This window comes from Girardinichthys multiradiatus, chromosome 17 (assembly GCF_021462225.1).
Source record: "Girardinichthys multiradiatus isolate DD_20200921_A chromosome 17, DD_fGirMul_XY1, whole genome shotgun sequence".
Lineage (NCBI taxonomy): Eukaryota > Metazoa > Chordata > Actinopteri > Cyprinodontiformes > Goodeidae > Girardinichthys > Girardinichthys multiradiatus.
This window is the reverse complement of record NC_061809.1, coordinates 3,670,826-3,691,899: the sequence shown is the minus strand read 5'-3', so window position 1 is coordinate 3,691,899 and position 21,074 is coordinate 3,670,826. Positions and strand designations below refer to the sequence as shown.

Genomic DNA, 21,074 nt, shown 5'->3' with positions numbered 1-21,074 from the left:
ATGAAACTGCAATTGGGAAACAAGTGGGGGGAAGGAGAAGAAGGAAAGAGAGAACCAGCTCACTGCAGAACAGAGCACTTTTTTAACTCAAGCCTAATGGCATGTTGGGAAGTTTTGAATAGAACTGTACTACACTTCTGGTTCAGTAAGTGGCAGTAATAAGCAAACAAAGGCCAAATGAGCAAAGCCAGGCTAAGAAGCCATATTCACAAAACAAAATTAAGAATGCGCAGCGGGCTTTTTTTCTTGTGGCGTTGAACCACATTGTAGGGGAAAACCATTGATCTGCAAAGGAAAGAATGCAGATGATCGCCCGGAGACAACGTCTCAGAACATGCCAACAACTTCTAGAGGTCCCTTTTGCCATTAAGAGGGAGATGCAGGAGATGTATGTACACCATGACCAGCAGGGAAGACATAGGCCTTTAATGGTATGAAATAACCTGATGTACAGAAATGTATTCTTACAACTCTACGTGTAGAAAGTAAAAGTCAAATAATTCGATCACTTTCTGTTAAGATCAGGGAGAACAGTTTGTGTCATGTTTTTCCTTGCGTCTGGAGGCGGAACAGAGTAACGGATTGGTGGGACACCATTGTTCCAAAGTTTACAGAGATTCAGTAAATAGAGAACTTCAGAATGTTGAGGAACATTTTTGATTTTCTCTTCCGACGTCTGAAACCAGAGCTACAGAAAAGCCACTCTAACTTCCTACTTTATGTCCCTTTGTCGAAGAGGGTTGTCATAGCTCTGTGAAATCTGGTGACCAATTCAGAGTACAGAAGTATCTTTCATTTGTTTGGAGTTGGCATTACCACAGTATGTCACTGTGTGCATGACTTTTGTTCTACAGTACAGAGGATACTTCTGCCTGATGTTATACAGTTGCCCAGCAGCGAGACATTAAAGGAAATTGCTGGGGGCTGCCACAGTGAGTTGCCCACTCATTCTTTGCCCTCAGCAATATTTTACTGAACATTATAATCGTAAAGGGCGGAACTCGATCATTCTTCAGGGAGTTGTGGATGGAAGGGAATTTTTGAATGACTCCGGAATGTCTTCGTTGGAGCTGCAGGGAGCCTGCATGATGCTATGAGTGCTATGCTTGTCTGGATTATGGGACCTTATTGACAGAGGTTTTCTGCAGAAAAAAAGAGCATCTGTGGGCATGAGATGGGATATTATCTCCTTACTGATGCAGCATATCCCTTACAAAGCTGGCTGTTGAAACCTTTTACTGTCAATGGCAGGCTGACACACCAACAACTTGCATACAATAGCAAGGTAAACAGGTCCAGAATAGCCGTTTAGCAGGCTTTTGGAAGACTGAAGGGTAGGTGGCGGTGCTTACTAAAAGGCAATGATGTGACCCCATCAAGGTGAGATCTATGGTTTTCACTTGCTGCGTTTTGCGTAATCCTTGCTGAAGTGAACAGGGATGACTTCATCACTATGCTCTGTGTTTAAACAACTCATTGAAATAAAGTTTATCGTAACTTTAATACATAACTAAAAGCTTAATAGCCATTAGCTTATCAGGTAGCCTGCTAGCACTCAAATGCTGTTATTTTTAACACCACAAACAAAACAAAAACATGAAATGAACAATATTTGGGTTGTTTTGTCCTAAATTATTTTTCTCTGCCCAGACACCACCTCTTACGTGAACCCTTCTGATGAGCAGGAGTAAAGAACGTCCATAGGGGGTTGAGTTGTGTGGCGAAGGCACCTAATATGCCTGCTTGGTGAACAAAGAAGCCGTGGCGGCTGCTCTCAGTACCAGCTCTGTGGGGAGTAAAGCTTCTGCTTGTACTGTATGCTTCAGGGATGTGGAGCTGCAGTTTTCATGCTGTCTTCTTCAGGCAGTGGGCAAACCGCTTCGTCCTTTCTTCCGGGGGAATCTCTGGCTCAGATACCTTTTCTGCAGAAGTTCACAATTACCCCCGTAAGTTGCTGGATGCACATACAGCTAATCATAACTTAACTTTTGGTTGTTCTTCAATCAACGGATACACTAACATCAGATTGTTGTCAAATTTGGATCCAAGGATTCTTCGAAGTCAAGTCTTACTCGCCAGTGAGTTTCAAAGACATTCAGGTGGTCCTCCCTGATGCGATCAGCTGTGCTGTCGGGGGTAACAGAGAAAGGGGTGTGGCTGGGAGAATTGTTTTGTTATTGGCTCCATGGCATCATGGGGATGCCATGGAGACTCCTTCCTGGGCTGTACTAAAAGTAGGTTAATGTGGTGCATTTAGGGATTCAGAGTTTTTATCAGTCTTTTTGTTTGTGTACAGTTGAGTCCATGTTTCATCCCATCGCTGGGGCACATGGGATGAAACATGGGATGACAACAGGTATACAATCAAATTCTGTTTGATTTCTTCTTTCTAAAATTGTATTGTCCACATTTTACAATTTTAACACATTTCACCTTTTTATAATTATAATTACACAAGTTCAACTGTTAAATAGAAAAATGACCCACATTTAATAGAATTAATTCAATAAAAGTGTTTAAATAAACCCAAAGCAAAATCTACCTGCCACTTATCTAAGAATATTTCTGTAATAAAACAGAAACATTTGTGCTTATTCTGAGACCAAAGAAACAGTCCAGTATAGTCCAGGTATAATCCAATACAAAGATATGAACTTGTAAAACACACATCTTATCAGTATTACAGAATGGCTATGTATTCTTTTTTTTTTGAAGGCAGCCAATATTTTATTCAACTGGAGTTACTGGGCAACCTTCTCTGCCAAATTATTGGGTTATCTAGGTTTCCAAAAGCTGCTATAAAGCTCTAACAATGTGCTTAATGCAGAAGCTTCCCGGTTATCCTCTGAGGGACTATGACTACAACAAGCTGTTACACTGTTGAGAACCTTTGCAGAACTTGCTTCATCTCTGTTTTGACATGCCTCATTAATAATTAAGATGATAACATGTTTTCTGTGTGGTTCCATTTAATGTGGTGCAGACAAAACTTAGAGGAACAGTCGTTCTCCTTTCTCAAAGCGTGTTGTTTTGAACATTGTAATTACTAAGGATGGGTGTTAAAGCAGCGTCCTGCACTGCAATTGGGTCTCCTCCACATGGCTGTTGGTCTTAATTAGTGATGGACTGCACTTCTCTTCAGTTCTTCCGCTACTATGGCATTCAAAGCAGTCTAGCAGCAGCTCAGGCTCACTTCTGCCCAACAGCACAGTAGTAGAAATTTAACATTGTACCCATGTTTTAATTGCAAACCTGCCTCTCTCTAATTAACTTTAGACCCTGGCCTAGCTGCATTTCCTTGCGCTAATACATCTAAATAAGCTGGAAACATTTGCTGTAATTGAGCGCTCTGACTGGCTAACGCATTGCCATCATTAACCATTTGTGAGCTAGTCTGTAACAAATTCCTAAATACAATTTATTTATATTTTAAATATTTGCAAGCAGATGGAATGAGGTTGCAGGATGTGGCATGGGGACAATCACTGCTGTGATTGGTTAGTAACTGATTGTGGAACAAATAATAGTACCTGTTACTGCCACCCATCCTGTCTCCGTGTTTAAAGTTTGTACTGAATCTTGAAATGTAAAGAGCAGGTAATCACAACCAAATGTCTCATATCATGAGATACCAACACAATTCTGATATTGTTCTTTTTCATTTCTTAAAGAAGTTTTTCCTTTTCTCACTTGTTGGTATTTCATTTGCTGTTAGCTGCCAATGTCATGTAATTTCCCCTTGTCCTGTTTTTAACTTTCATAAACAGCTGTGTAAAATGGGATTGGACATGCATTAGTTTAGAGTAAAATACCCAGAATGAGCTCAAGATGTCTGGAAATGAGATGTGGCTATCATGACCTCAGCCAACACCTTGTATTTGGATATCAGTTATTTGTAGTCGGTGTATACGTAAGACAGAGCTAAGCTTGTCCAGCAGTCCCATAAATGAAATAGTGCTCAGACAGCAATCAAAATGCATACAAACACACCGCCACAACCATGCAAATTAACACACAACTGCTGGTTTTTTTTTTCACTGAAATCGCACCACGAAATGAAACTTGAGACAAAAGCAACAGATAAAAAGATACACAGTTAAACAAAACGTTTTTAACATGGCGGACTGATTGTTTACAGCTGTGAATAACACTCGCCACAGTCTTCCTACTCAACTTAAGGAGTCGCTGTAGAGCAATGCTGCTAAGCAGCAGCTTTGGGAGCAGAAGAAATAACACCGTTAGGCAGATGGTCATAATGTTAAGCTGGACTGATGTATGTCATTGAGTTGTTCTTGTTGTTTTTTTTTTTACAAACATGAACCCAAACATAGGCCCTAATCTATTAGGCAGTATCCTAAAGCGGATCATATTAAAAGGCAAATTAAATCTATGACTAGCCTCAATCTGTGTCTGGGAAACCAGCCCAATAGTGTTAGTTTGGCATTAAACTGGGCAAACTGACACTTATATCGTCACAGGACCAGTAATATTTTACACTGTTTTTTAAAGTTGTTGGCTCTAAATGAAAATTTCCCGCAATAAGAGGAAATACGTCAGACTTGTGCATGACCGCCATTAAACTGTATTAGTACAAGACTGAGGTGCAGCGGTTAGCCCTCCTGGCTTGAAGCATGAAGATCCAGATCCAGTTTTCATGTCTCTATGTTGTACTGATGTGTGCTTTTGAAAAGTTCTGGGTGAGTTTTGATACAAATTTACCTGGGTAATTTAACTTTTTTAAATTTCACTTTGTTCTGTGCACCCATGAAAAAACACAGCCCCAACTTAGCCCCCCTGGTACATTTGTTCTAGAACTGCCACTGGTCCCTCTAGATGAAAAAGGATCCTTCCTTAAATTGCCACTTTAGTGATAGCTGTCAGTCTGCACTGTTTTGTTTTAGCATTATGTTTTAGTTACTGTGGCCTTTATTCTTCACCTAAATATCTGTTTTGTTACCAGGGTGACTTGCATGATTTCTGTAAAGAATAACTTGACATGTAAGCTATTTTAATGATTTTTTTGTACCACGCAAATCTCAATAAAGGAGTCTGTGCTTCTATGTCGCATTATGTCTGAGCATACTCCCGCAAAGCAAAAATCACAATCATGGCATTCAAAAGCATACTTTTTCTTGCCAGCAATAAATGGTGCAGCTGGCAGTAAACTGTGTGCTGCAAAGCTTAGTAAACAAGCAGTTGAGAGTAATTTCAATCCCCAAATTCTGCATTATAGCAGGAAGGCTCACAGAAATTTACAAGGATCATTTAGGTTGAATTTGGATTTATTTATTTATTCAACAGACATGCAAGTCACCATAACACACACACACACACTGTAAGAAAACCTATTTTCCCGATTAAAGGAGCATAGCGTATGAAAGCTTATATTATCCCCACCCATTCTTCCTGCATCATTTATTTATATAAATGATCATTTCAGAAATTATGTAGATAAATAGTTTAATATACAAATAATATATTAATAATATTCTAATATTGTAATATATATAAGAAAATATTTAAGATTATACAAGATACTTGTAGATACATGGATGTACTCCAAAACACATTGGATACTCATACATACACACATACAAAGAAAAATAAACTGCCATCCAAATTCGCTTATATTCAGTATTCAATTTAGGTTTCTATAGTCATTGATTATCGTATTTTTACATAGTGATTTGAAACTTTCATAATTGGACTTGCTTTAATTCTAAATTTTCACACCAGACTGTTACACACAATAGTTTTCTGGTCAAGTCAAGTTTGTTTATATATGGTGGTGCAAAAGTTTCAAATTCAAACCTCCATAATGGATAAAGTTCTTGCTGGAAATGGAGCATTTTAAAATTATTTTCTGGTAATTTATTTATTTATAAAAATTTTTTGCTTTATGCATGATTTGTAATGTCTGACGCTCGGCTATATCCATAGATATCAACATTTTATATAATCTGAACAGTGGATCACTAAGATCCTGATAACCAACTTTATTTATCTCACGTACTGCCCTTTTGGGTTATTATTAATCAGTGTAGTAAAGTCTCGTTCCACATTTTTCTATCTTAAACCTTAACCTTAGTTAATAAAGTATGGTTAATTGTATCAAATGCTTTCTTTATGTCTATGAAGATGCCAACTGCAGTTTTTGTTGTTGTCTAGAGCTTTGGTTAATTCCTCTACTGTCTCCATGATGGCCAGTGTGGTAGAAAATTGCGACCCAAATCCATATCAACTTTCAGTAATGATTTTATTCTCTTCAATAAATATGTTCAGTCTATTGTTAAATAGTTTTTCCAAAATTTGGAAACATTTTGGAAGTAAGGATACAGGGTATAATCTGAGAACTTGTGCTTGTCTCCAGTTTTGTGTAATGATATTAATTTGGCTGTTTTGATTTTTTTGTGGATTTGACTCAGTTTGGAATGATAAATTACAAATGTAAGGTAACAGTTTTACAGGTCCTTCTCAAAATATTAGCATATTGTGATAAAGTTAATTATTTTCCATAATGTCATGATGAAAATTTAACATTCATATATTTTAGATTCATTGCACACTAACTGAAATATTTCAGATCTTTTATTGTCTTAATACGGATGATTTTGGCATACAGCTCATAAAAACCCAAAATTCCTATCTCACAAAATTAGCATATTTCATCCGATCAATAATAATTGAGCACAGTGATACCATGGTCAGTAAACCATTTACCAGTGGTTTTGGCACTGTGAGCAGGTGCCAGGTCGTGCTGAAAAATGAAATCTTCATCTCCATAAAGCTTTTCAGCAGATGGAAGCATGAAGTGCTCCAAAATCTCCTGATAGCTAGCTGCATTGACCCTGCCCTTGATAAAACACAGTGGACCAACACCAGCAGCTGACACGGCACCCCAGACCATCACTGACTGTGGGTACTTGACATTGGATTTCTGGCATTTTGGCATTTCCTTCTCCCCAGTCTTCCTCCAGACTCTGGCACCTTGATTTCCGAATGACATGCAGAATTTGCTTTCATCCGAAAAAAGTACTTTGGACCACTGAGCAACAGTCCAGTGCTGCTTCTCTGTAGCCCAGGTCAGGCGCTTCTGCCGCTGTTTCTGGTTCAAAAGTGGCTTGACCCGGGGAATGCGGCACCTGTAGCCCATTTCCTGCACACGCCTGTGCACGGTGGCTCTGGATGTTTCTACTCCAGACTCAGTCCACTGCTTCCACAGGTCCCCCAAGGTCTGGAATCGGCCCTTCTCCACAATCTTCCTCAGGGTCCGGTCACCTCTTCTCGTTGTGCAGCGTTTTCTGCCACACTTTTTCCTTCCCACAGACTTCCCACTGAGGTGCCTTGATACAGCACTCTGGGAACAGCCTATTCGTTCAGAAATGTCTTTCTGTGTCTTACCCTCTTGCTTGAGGGTGTCAATAGTGGCCTTCTGGACAGCAGTCAGGTCGGCAGTCTTACCCATGATTGGGGTTTTGAGTGATGAACCAGGCTGGGAGTTTTAAAGGCCTCAGGAATCTTCTGCAGGTGTTTAGAGTTAACTCATTGATTCAGATGATTAGGTTCATAGCTCGTTTAGAGACCCTTTTAATGAGATGCTAATTTTGTGAGATAGGAATTTTGGGTTTTCATGAGCTGTATGCCAAAATCATCCGTATTAAGACAATAAAAGACCTGAAATATTTCAGTTGGTGTGCAATGAATCTAAAATATATGAATGTTAAATTTTCATCATGACATTATGGAAAATAATTAACTTTATCACAATATGCTAATATTTTGAGAAGGACCTGTAACCTTGCCTCAGTAACATTTTTCATCAATGCGATGCTAATTCCATGTAAATCTATAGACTTTCCGTTCTTAAATGTGTCTACTGTATCCAAAAGTAACTTTTCTGTGACAGCTTTAAGAAACATAGTGTGGGTTTCTCTCCTCTAACCCTTGCCAGTTTAGTTCTGCTGAAATTGGATCAGGAATTTGTCTTGCCAGACCAGGTCCAACATTAATGATATATCCATTGAATGCTTCTGCACTCGTACTCGTACTCGTACTCGTCGTCTTCCGCTTTATCCGGGACCGGGCCGCGGGGGCAGCAGACTCAACAGAGACGCCCAGACGTCCCTCTCTCCAGACACCTCCTCCAGTTCCTCCAAGGCGTTCCCAGGCCAGCCGAGAGACATAGTCCCTCCAGCGTGTCCTGGGCCGTCCCCTGGGCCTCCTCCCGGTGGGACGTGCCTGGAACACCTCCCAAGGAAGGCGTCCAGGAGGCATCCGGTATAGATGCCCGAGCCACCTCAACTGGCTCCTCTCGATGTGGAGGAGCAGCGGCTCTACTCCGAGCCCCTCCCGGATGGCCGATTCCATACTCCTGGAGCACCCCCCACAGGGCATCACGAGGGACACAGTCGAATGCCTTCTCCAGGTCCACAAAATACATGTGAACCGGTTGGGCAAACTCCCATGAACCCTCGAGCACCCTGTAGAGGGTATAGAGCTGGTCCTGTGTTCCACGGGACGAAAACCACACTGCTCCTCCTGAAGCCGAGGTTCGACTATCGGCCGGACTCTCCTCTCCAATACCCTGGCGTAGGCCTTACCAGGGAGGCTGAGGAGTGTGATCCCCCTGTAGTTGGAACACACCCTCCGGACCCCATTCTTATGAAGATTTGTCATAATTTTTATTAATAAAATAATGTACTGTAGTATTATGACTTATTGATGATGCTATGTAATATACTACAGATTCCTCTAATATTGTTTTTATTTTCCTGTAATAGTTTTTTTATAATATTCCTTCTTACAGGAGCTTAATATACTTATCAATTTATTTTTATATCTTTTATATATATATTTAAGTTCCGACTCTTTAAGAGTATACATTTTTGGTAAAGTGCATTTTTTTGTTTTAAACTCTTTTTTTAAAGTACTTTAGTAATCCATGAACAACTACTGAAGACTTTCACGGGACAATATTTATTGTAGAGATTTTTTATTCTTTTCTAAACATGCTCTGTTTATCTCTTTTTATTGGTATATTTTGTCTCTTGTATTCTGTTAGTAAATTACTTTTCAAGTTGATGGTAGATTCTTCTGTTCTGATGCTTTCATACATCTTTTAATTTTCTAGTTAGTCTTTTTGTAGTTTTTTTCTGTGCACCAAAAACAAAGGCAAATGCTTAATCATGTCACAGATTAATAATCTACCTAATAAATTATTTTCTATATTATTTGTAAGCATGTTTTCTTTAAGAGTAGCGCTCTGAGATGTGGTCCTGTTAGGTCGTGTCATCTTTGGATAGAATGTCATACTATGCATTAGGTTTATGAAAGTATCTGTAGATACACGCTTGTTAGAATTGAGTTGGTCTACAATATATTAAAGTCCCCGCTTATGAAAATAACTTTTCCAATTTTTCCATTTAACATTCTTTTCTTGCAGTCATTGAATATTTCTCTGTTACTCCCAGAAGTTCTATATATACAACTTCTTATAAAAATTTCTCTGCTTTTCCTTAACAAACTGTTGTTAAATATTCAAGAATGTTATTAATCACAACTGACATTTTTTACAACACTTCAAATTTCAATTTCTTATCCACAAATATTGCAGCTCCACTTCCTACTCTGTTCTTTTTGTTGATATAGCTGAGCTAATGTTCATCTAGGTCAATATAAATTTTTTTCCCTGGGATCATCCAGATTTAAGATATTGTGATTACGTTGAATAGTTTAGAGAACCTTTGCAGATATTCCTTGATAACATTGCAATTAGCATTTAGACTTTTGTTATTAAAGTGGACAGTTGTTAGTGTGTTCTTTAACATAATGTTCTGGTTATATGGTTTGTTCAGGGTGATAACGACAGCTGGTATCAGTGGGGAAAAATAATATGTATCAGGGTCAGTGTTTTTTCCTAAATCCATGGTGTCATGTTGAGTATATTGGAATAATGACAGTTCTAGTTAATGTGAGTGTATCCGGTTGATGTCCAGGTATGTTGTACTTTCTGTTTCCTGTTCAGCTCTCGGGCTTCCCTTGTTCGAATAAAGTCATTTTCTTATTCCTGTCCCAATGAATCATATGGCTTACAAGAAATCACATGGAAGATTTTGTGGTTTAAACTTCCAACAGAAATCAAAGATTACTAAGTTTTCTCTCACTTGTGATTTCTTCAAGCAGTTCCCCCTCCTCTTGTCTCCTCCCACACTCCTCCTCACACTAATTCCAGTGATCTGGAGGAAGCCTGGGTGGAGTCGTTGGCTGATTTGGCTGCTGCTGGTGCTTGGTGCATGAGTGTAGCGGATCAGGGCAGGCTTTGATCCTGCAGCTCTCCCAGAAAGCTGTCGGCGCTGTTAGGCTCTTTTCCTCTTTTGCCTCATTTTAATTACGGGCTCATTATGGAGTCTGCAAACTCTGCTGCAACACATCAGATTCTGACAAGCAAACGAGGGTCCGCCCTCCTCTGTCCCCCTTTCTTGCCCTCCTGCAAATATGCCGAACCCTCCCTTTGACTTCCACCCAAAGTTTTTCTTATGAACTTTGGAACTGAAAGCTTCCAACTGGATGGATGACTGATTGTGATCTGGTTCTCCTCTAGCTTTTTTGTAACATTTTTGGAGGTTCCATCTCTCATACACATTTGTTGGCCAAATTCTGAAGATTTTTTTATGTATTTTTTTTTTACATCTGACCAACCCTGCCCCTAATAAAAACCCCACCACAGAACCAAATACAGATCCTCCAAAAAAACGATGGCGGTGATCTGCAAGTTTAAAATCTTAAGTTTGACAATCAGGTGTTACTGTTCTTGCTTTTGGCAAGAAACAATCTTTGTTGTTCTTGTTGGCCAAAAACTTCTAAAAGAAGATGCTCTCCTTGTTTTATCCGACAATAGAGTTTTGAGAACACATAAATAATGTTTTGTTGAATAGTTTACAATCGGGGTAAAAAAAGTCTTAGGACATAAAAAACAATCAGCTCTTTTCCAGGTTCTACAATTAATTAAGCAAATCAGACAGCAGATTTAACTTAATTATTATGTACTAAACATAAATGAAATGGAAAATCTGTGTTTGAGAAGTCAGTACACCCCATGATTTAGTAGCTTATTGAACCACCTTTAACAAACTTGAAGTAGAGAAGGTGCAGTGTGAGCTCACTCTTCTCTCCAATGTTGCTTTAGTTCTTTGAGTTTTTTAGCGAACTCTCTAAAGGTTCCACTACAGCATTTCAATCAGTTTGAGGTCTGGTCTTTGACTGGACCATTGCAATGGCTTGCTTTATTTGAACCAAATTTAGGACAAGCTGTTAGACAGATCAGAATCAGCTTTATTGCCAAGTTTGTAAAGACAAACAAGGAATTTGACTCTGGTACACTTTCCTCTCAATAATAAAGAATATCTTTTTAAATGTACATTTATACACAATTGACTTTACTATGAATATAATGTGAGATCAGTCCAGGTATGCATGGTGTTGTTCTGGGACTCTTGACTGTCAAGTGTTCATCAGAGAAACAGCCTGGGGGAAGATAGTCTCACATTTGACTCTAGAATATTTTCTAGAGTTCTTAGAGACTCCAGAGCACCTGTAAAGCCGTAAAGCAGAAAAATTGATCATTTGTCGAGAAGATCACATGCAATGATGATCAATCAAGTATGTTTTATTAGCACCTGGCTGCTGCTTTATCTTATAAACTCTATGAAAACAGCAAAGGTATACTTTTTTCTCACACATCATCTCCATTTTTAGCTTGTTTATTTTTTATGGAAACTTGTTAGATTTAAATAATGTTGGTGGCTCACTCTATAAGCTAATGTTTAATTGTTTTGAACTTTATTTCATAGAAATTGCAGTTACCAGGATTTAAAACATGTCAGTGCCTTTTATGTGGTTGGGTATCCACGCAGTCTTCTTCTACAGATGTTTGTTCCTTCAGCCACCCATTCCTGAGAGCGCTTTACCGCTACCAGTCTGGAATGAGGGAGTGAAAGAGTGTGTAAATCTTTGCTGAGGTGTGCAAACTAATGATGAGACTTAAAATTTGCCATATTGAAATGTGTGATCCCTGTGCCCCGACATTCCATGTGTGGTATTATTTGAGTCCGTGGTTAACATTTTCATCAGCCACAAGAGGGAGACAAGGCTCTTCTCCTTTTCTGGCTGAAGAAGTTGTAACTTGATGGGCTCTGACTCAGAGAGGCATACTGACAGTAGAAATGACACTGTCCCAGGGCCACAAAATAAGTCCAAATGGAGCAAAGGGAACTAAGAGACTAAGTATATTGAGTTATGGGATGTTTTGTGTCTCTGTATGGTTGACATGGTGGTCATCTTTATAAACAATTTAGATCTTAATTCTGAATTGTGCCTTTTTTGTTGTACTCTGTGTTAGTAGCTAAAATGTGATTTAAAAGAACCAACAGTTTCTGCACATCTCAGGTTTTCAGGAAGTTTGTTCCAGAGCTGAGGAGCATAGAAACTAAACGCTACCTTCTCTTGTTTAGTTCTGGTCCTGGACAGACCTGAAGGGTCTACATGGTTCATATTTGACAAGCAACTCAGAAATGTGTGTAAGTCCAGGATGATTCATCACATTATAGACTGATAACAAGACTTTAAATTATATCCTTTGACAAACAGGAAGCCAGTGCAGGGATTTAGAGACTGGCGTGATATGATACATTTTCCTGGTGTTGGTCACGACTACAGCAGCAGCAATTTGGGTGATCTGTAGCTACCTGATCAATTTTTCACAGATTACATGAAGTTACTGAAAATAAAAGCATGCACCACTTTTTCTGACTTCTGTTTTGGCTGGAAACGCTTCTGGCAATTTTTGAAGTGGTAGACTGACATAGTAATATATTACGTAATTGTTTAAATTTAGGTCTGAGTCTATTATGACACCAATGATCTTTTACTTGATACCTTGTTTTTTTAGCCCGATCGAGTTTAGTAAAATTATTGGTTATTCTATACTTGCGTTTTTTGGAAGCAAAAACAATTTTTGTGTTTTCAGCAATAAACTGGAGGGAATTCTGACTCGTACTGATGGATTTCACTGACACTCATTCAGTGACTGTGGCAATGTGGTTACATAAGGCCTCTTTCACGTCATAGTTTTGCAATAAATACACAACCATACACATCACTTTGTCCTTTCACATCTCACAAGGTGATCTACCAAGATGCACTTGTGGGTGTTTTTTCCCAAGGCTGAGCTCTGAATTGTGACACTCATGTCTGCTGTCCAAATGCATTCAGGGCTTTAAATACAAGCAATTCTGTTGTGCACCATCCAAGTTATCTGCATCAGATTCTGCTGATCAACATATTTCTCAGCTCAGACAGACACTGGAGGATGAAATGAGGTCTTCATTTTGTGCGCACCGGCAGACTGAGTAGCTGCTTCTGCTGTCTGTGATTTGTACAATGTGACATTCCTGTATTAACCCTTGCAGTTCATAGGGGTAATGAGTTTATTACTACCTCCCAAGGTGGATCAGGGGTATAATATTGGTGGGAGAATCTCAATCTTCCAGGGGTATAGATATTTTTGGATATAACTGCATAGTTGCCAAATGACAAGTAGCCCTTTCGCCGAAATAGCTGAACCAATTTGGAACAGTACCACACAATCCCGCCTTCTTTCTCTAGTCTGTCAATGGGTCAAAGGTAAACATACCATAAACAGCATGTCAAGGTGGACACTGGGAAACCTTAGACATTGTTATGGACATCTCTTCTGCTTGTAGCTGAAGGGCCCAAGCTGTATGGTGCTCAGCACGGCACAAAGAAACAGCTTAACACTGCCTCCATGACGTGCTGCCATGCATTTGCAGCACACCCACTGGGTCTCATCAAGCTATAAAACAGTGTTGACATATCAGAGGAATGTCAACAATTAAAGTACGTGCTGAGGTTTTAAAGTAATTGTAATACACCCAGAGCTACTGGGGTTGTAATAACAAACAGTGCCTTTGGGCTTCTGAATGTTGAAATGCATCACTTTCTGACACTTTCTGGAAGAGACATGGGGGTTTGAGATTCTACAGATGATGTTTTCTGTTGTACTTTAACATGAAGATTGCTTTTTGAAAGTGTGATTCTGCATTCTCGTTTTGTCTCTCTGTGTGTGTGTGTGTGTGTGCAGATGCTGGATCGAGCTTTCAGTAACCAAAGGCACATTTTTCTGTGGAAGTTTATTGCATAAGTCATGAGCTCTTAAAACAGCTGAATGTCAGCCTGAATCGCAGCTCATATTTCTTCTTCACTTCTTTAAATAAACAGTGTGTGTGTGTGTGTTGGTGTTTGCAGATTGCCTCAGATCTGATGGATTCAGTGAGGACAGTTTGAAGGCCAGAGAAAATAAACAAAGGGGTGGTTTTACCCTGGCAGTTTGTCCTTTTCTTCTGCTCCCTCCACCACATTTTCTGTACTTATCATATCTCTTTATCCTTGTTTCCTTTCCTGCTTGCTTTCTGCTTGGCATGCACACAGTGTGTGTCTCGCTGGCTGTGTGCTTGTGCAGACAGAGGATGCATGGAGATAGGTAACCATGACAACAGCAGCTTGAAGTAAAACTGCTTGTGGCAGGCACAGTGCAGTGCCTCTGTGTGGAGGGAGATGAACCGATATCACAGTTCTTCTCTTCTTCATATTCCAGCTCAGTATGAACTAAAATGATGTGCAGTATTGTATAAATACTCTCCAATGGTGCACCCTGATCTTATTGTTTCTGTGTGAACAGTCCAATATAGACTTAGTCATATGTTGCTGTCTTCCTTTAGGCTTATTTTTATCTGGCAGGTGAACTAAAAGGTGTCTACATTTTCTGCGTAATTTCTTCTCTTTTATAGTTTAATGTCAGCGAGAACACTCATATTTCCAGCTTTGATTTGTGTGTGAGGTCTGGTCCTCTGAGATGCTTTTTCTTTGGAGCATTCTTTAAAAAAAAATGAAGGTACATGCATCGAATCACATTGGAGTCAAAACGTTTGAGGATTGTTAGCCAAATGTTTGCAGACTTTGAGCTTTGTGAGATGGAAGAGAAATATTGTGGTGTTTTAATATCACATCATCCCCTGTGACCTCCCTTAAATACAGCAGTTAGTGTGCTGATTCATACTGAGGATAAGAGGTTAAAGGGGAAGGAGACGCAGAGATTGAGAAGTATCTGGTTATGTCACATCATCTTCAAGCTGAGCACACACACAGAGAGGCAGGGGGAGCTGGAAGCAGGGAACACTGGCCATCTGGGCCAACAGTCTATATATTTCCCAGCTGCACCCTGATCCCTTCCTTGTGGGAGCAGAATCTGAGCCCAAAGCTTCCTCAGGTGCTGTTCAGTAATTATATTTAGAGCTCTGAAGCACGCTGGTGACTTTACAGGAATATAGAGCTATTCGGTGTAACTTTATTGTTGTCCTTGAAAGGAAATGTTATTTGCAGCCAGATGAAAAACATAAACACAGACAGTCAACAACAGCAAAAACAGAAAAGAAAACTACAGGAAAAATATCAGTACAAATGTCAGTTAAAAACAAACTAGAATAAAATGACAGTCACATCCAATCGCATTTTAAATGTATCTAAATAATGGCCTGAATAATAAAATAGTTTTTCCATCTGTTGGTCCTGAATCTATTTAACACCTTCAGCACCTTGAAGTACCCTAACCTTCAGCTGACCCCTGTCCTACTCAATGCTCTGCTTCTCTCTTCCACAGAGAAAGTCAGTTGCTGTGCATCAAGTCTAAAGTAATTCTGTGTTCAGGGTTAATTTATTCAGAATGTGTAGAAACATCAGTAACTGGGATAAAGTATAGGTTTGCTTCAGCCAGCCTGGAACATTATTTATGCCATGAGTCATTTAAAACAATTTAACAGAAGAAGCTCAACTTAATCCAAGTCCAGTTAAATGCAGCTCATTCAGCCTGTTCAAGAACAGCTGGAAGTGTGACTTCTTCCAGGCTGACTTTCTTTTAAGCTGCTGATCCACTGAGTGAGTCCGACAGTGGATTCTTCCCTCTTCTTATTACAGATGCTCTAATTTCAGTTTTCGTGGCTGATGCTGATTTCTGTTTGTTATAAAGCTCTGACCTGCTAATAGGAATTATGTCTGATGAGAAGATGACAATAAAATAATACAGAACAAATGTTAACATTTTCACTCAAACAGCAGGAGGATGCAGAGCTTTCTCTAAAAACAATAACTGTGTGTGTGTGGGGGGGGTGTATTTGGAAATATATCGCACTGTTTTGATACAAAAAAAAGTACACCTCTTATTTCATTTTGAAGATCAGGATAAAACCTGGTTCTAAAACTATTTCCATCTGGTCTCAAGTTCCTAAAACAAACTCTTGTTCAACCATGTCATTCTTTTTTAAAACTAAGATGAAGATGAAATGTCTCTCAACTGGTCCCTTCACAGCATTTCAGGTTAAGGTCTAGACTTCGAGTGGGCCATTGTGACACCTTGATTCTTTTTTCCCCAAGCCATTCAGTTATAGATTTGCTGCTGTGCTTGGAGTCATTGTCTCTCTCTATAATGTGTTCTGGCAAAGCTTTTAAGTGCCAGACAACGGCTCTCACATTGAAACAAGCCCTCGTTCCTTCTTCTCTTGAGCTGCACAACATTAGGGTTGGTTCAAAGTTGTGTAATATGTTTCGAGGTAGAGGTTGAAATCTTAAATGAGCATTTTTTTAATGTCACTTGTTGTCTCCTGTGCTCACTCTCCCTGGTTAAGCTGATGAAGATAAATGATAAAATGCTTAAAGGATGATGGCAGCAGCAGTATGCACAGCTGTGTCTTGTTAGTACTCTCTTTCCATAATATTTCAAAACGTCCTAGGATTATGCATGAAGTCGTGAGTTGCTGTTACAAATCAAAATGCCTTATAATCAAGTTCTGAAAGAAGCAGCAACAAGAAAGGTTATGGACCTTCTCCACCACCTTTTGAGTCAACTGTTCTGACTTATCTGGGCCGCATCCATTGTGCCACCCCCTGGAAGACATAAGAAAATGGGGAGAACAAGCTGGTACACTCACCAGTGTACCAGAGTCGGGGCGTATCTCTGTGCCTTTCATGGAACTGCAGTACCAGTAAGTACTCCTTTAGATGGTTTGCCTATTGTACCTAGAGATCCCCCAACAGTGGATCAGCTGCCACTTCAGTTTCAAGCGTCCACAGCATACAGGCATTAATTATAAATGTATAAACTTTAGAGGAAATAGAAACACAAAATAGGGCAGTGGCTGATTTTTGTGGCTGAAAGGCTGGGTTGTCAAGCTCCCGCCCTCGAGGGCTGGTATCCTGCAACTTTTAGACGTGTCCCTGAATCAAAAGGCTCAACTTCCTTATGCAGTTAAGTTCTCCAGAGTCCTGCTGATGACCTAGTTATTTGATTCAGTTATGTTGAAGCAGAGGCACATCTAAACGTTTGCAGGACACTAGTACTCAATCAGAATCAGAATCAGAATCAGAAAAGCTTTATTGCCAAGTACGTTTTTGGACATACAAGGAATTTGTTTTGGCGTAGTCGGTGCAATACAATACAAATTAAACAGTATAAACATATCTACAATATAATATAAATATATGTGCACAGTTTTAAGTGAGTGAGAGTAAATATAGAGCAGTATAAGATGCAAGAGCAATACAACAGTGCAGGTGATCAAGGACTGGAGTTTGACACCTGTGCTGTAAGGTCTTTATTTTGTTCATCATAGACAGCTTGGGGAAACTGTCTCTGTGGCGGCTGGTTCTTGCAAATGCTGCTCTGGAACGCTAAGCTGAAGGTAAAAGTTAAAGAGTTTGTGTCCTGGATGTGTGGGGCCTGCCCTTTTCCTGACCCTAGACCTGTACAGGTCCTGGATGGAGAGAAGGTCAACCCTGATGATCCTCTCTTCAGACCTAATTGTTTGTTTGTCAAAAATGGATGAATACAAATGACTGTCAGACTTTCCAATTTTTACCTGTAAAACAAAATTGAAAACCAGTTATAGGTTTCCAAGCATTTAGCAGCCAATGCTTTTTGTTGCTCCATCACACGGAATCCTAATATGTTGAAGTTTTAGGTCATAATGTGGTAAAACCTGAAAAATGTTAAAAGGGTATAAATATTTTGGCCTAATCATTTATGTACAAGCAGGTTGCTGGATCTGATGGGGACTTTGGGGTATTTATTCACTTAGGTGCTAGAAAAGGCAGCAGGATGGCTGGCAGGTATTATAATTTTACTTGATGGGTGTGTGTACCTGTGCATGTGTATACAGCTAGTCAGACAGCCCTGACTAGCTGTTAGCCTCCCTGTTTGCAATTTAAAACAGTTCTGAGGGCCAGAATTCACCATGTACACCTTTACAAGAGATTGTTCTTCCATTTGTTGCTGTTTTCTCATCCTAGCAACATCTGTGCCACTGTGCACTTATGTTGTCTGAGGCTTAATCAGTCCAGATCAGCTGTGATTTCTCTGTCCACTCAAATTCTGCCAAAAGTGGAAGAAACTTTAGATTTTTTTTTTTTATTGTTGCAAAAGTATAGAAGATTTCCAAGTTTGGTTGTTTAGAAATGATATCAGCTGACTCACAATCTGCTGATTAGACAGACTGATACGACTGGAAGCCTCCACCAATCTGTGGTGGTTGTGTTATTCATCTGGTAAAACAGTGAAGTATTTTCTAAAAGTGGAAACGTTTGATAACCCCTCAAGGCTATGATCATATAAGGTAAAATGGGGGCTCCTGCCAGACTAGCTGGTAGTCTTCTGCAGCTCTGAGGGTTTCTTCACTTTTCTCTAAACTCACTTCAGTGTGGCATTTGTCTACTGCAGAAAAGGGAATAATTACAGGTAATATTTTACAGAACCTTCTTTCCAGATTATCCCTTTAAATGTCGCAAGAATTGACAAATGCAGCCTGCATAATTGAAAACAGACACATTGAAGCAATTATTTAGAAAATTAACAGGTTTATGCTAAACTACATGGTTTTAATTTATCTCCACATAGCTACCATAAAATGTCAAGCAATGTTTTGTTTGTTTCTTATTTGGTGGCTTTCATAGTGATATCATTGCTAATTTTGGATACTGCATCCATCATTTTAGTATAGCTGGATTGCCATCTGAAAGATCTTGGCGGGTGTGTGTGGCTTTAATAGAACAGGTTTTCCAGTAGAGCAGTGATCAGCAACTTAAATAAAGGGGCCACAATTTTTCACCAATACTAGCAGAGGCCCACATATGGCCGCACCTTTAACCATTATAAGGGTCCGGCCATAATAAAACTGCTGTTTTAAATATGTTTGTGTAAATATACTGTATGTTCATTGCCTGCTGTTTTACTATTGACTGGATACCAATATCAATCTTTGTGCATCCATTCTGCATCAAATTGAAAAGTGTGTCATACGTAAGCCTGTTTCTCTCTTTACACTTGATGTGTTTCAAAATTGCTATCACAAATTTACATGCTCCCAAACATACTGGTTATTTAGAGTGCAAAAAGGGAAGGACTGTGACAGCAAACTCCAAAACGAAATTACCTTCTCATTGTGCCTCGCTTGAAAAACTGGATCTCACCGTCTTTTGACAGGTCCTGCTGCAACTCTGTGGGCAGTTTGGGAAAACAGTGATTGGTCAGATTAACTTGTTGTGGGGGGAGTTTGTAAAAGCCATGATTGGTTGAGTTTACTTACAAAAGGTATTGGGTGGAGTAAATACAGGGCTTACAGGAAGTGTAAATCCATCACGGAGCCAAAGGGACATAAAAGGAAAAACAAATAATAAAGAATTGTGCACTCCTTGTTCACAAGACAGATTATTTAATTCTTTTTGTCTCTCAGTGTTCCTTTATGGCTCTGCACAAAGCACATTTATGTTATATTAAATTATTATAGGCCTAACTTGGTTTGCAAAGTTTGCGTCAGGCGAGTTATATATCCCTCAGTTCAAATCACTTCACAGAAAGAAAGGTGATGGGGTGTGTGTGAATGAGTTGGCAGACGTAAATACAGATGTTTAGAGCTATATTTTGATTTAAGTCCGACAGTGGCTGTCAGCTTTTCTAGGTTTTATAACTAATATTTCATGGTAGCTTTTAATATTTTCATATTTTTAAATGTTTTTACTGTTGTTTTGTAGCACTTTGAGATACTGATGTAAATCCAGTTTATTATTATTATTGTTGTTATTATATTTTTTCTTATTATTACCTCCAACTCCATGGCTCTGAATTTCATCTTTATTTTATGACCTCTCTGCTCTCCAACACTCTATAGTGACAGCCAGCAGCACAAGCAATTTCCTCATTTAAAAAGGGTCGTCTGCAACCCCTTTGTACCTGATATCCTTTACATCTTTGTAGATTGTGCACAACACGCCCATTTATTACATGTGCAATTGTTGTTTTTTTTTTTGCACAAGCCATTAAGCTTGTGCAAAATTTTTGAAGATCATGCCCTCTGTCTATATAACACTGGAACAGACATGGCGTAGGCAGACTAGCATTTCTAGTCTAGTGTGTTTTTACTACATGATTTTCAATTAGAGACAACGCTGCCTGTGTGTTTAGTGCATGAATCAAGTAAAATATTCCTACACTCAGTTATTCCTCCTATTTTCTTCAGTTGGCTGCCCTCATGTGGCATCCTTATTGGGTATTTTTTCCCCATGCTGCTGCTCTTCGTTGACAAATCTGTCTGGTAATACTGGAACAGAAGTGGCGCAGGCAGACCAGGAGAGGGAAAGCGAGGGAGGGACAGCTGTTTAGCAGCACTCACACAAGCAGCACTGAAGCCTCAGCAAAGCCTGTGGACAGAAACAACCGTCATCCTCCTGCCCTGCCTGCTTGCCTCCTTTACTCCATATAACTACTTCTGTGGTGAGTCAACAAGCTGTGGACTTTATTGGCATTGTGTGTTTTTGGCTGTCTGGGGAAACACTGACTCTGTGAATTATCTCACGGTGGCATATGCTGAGAGCTTTTTCACTGGCATTGTAGAATGTGAGAAACGACTAAGCCAGTTTGCTGCCAAGGCTTTCTCTCAGAAAAAACAAGGTGAATC

At 39.5% G+C, this 21,074-nt stretch overlaps 1 protein-coding gene across 12 annotated transcripts in view; it reads left to right on the top strand.

The window, feature by feature from the left end:
- LOC124882911 (pleckstrin homology domain-containing family A member 5-like) overlaps window positions 1-21,074 on the top strand; it is a 171,395-nt gene that overhangs the window by 48,024 nt on the left and 102,297 nt on the right. Inside the window, exon 1 of one of the 12 annotated variants that reach the window (XM_047389581.1) lies at window positions 20,864-20,890. The exons of the other annotated variants lie outside the window; for them this stretch is intronic. The gene's annotated coding sequence lies outside the window, so the exon portion shown is untranslated. Of the gene's footprint in view, window positions 1-20,863; window positions 20,891-21,074 lie in introns of those variants that run through there. 12 annotated transcript variants of the gene reach the window in all.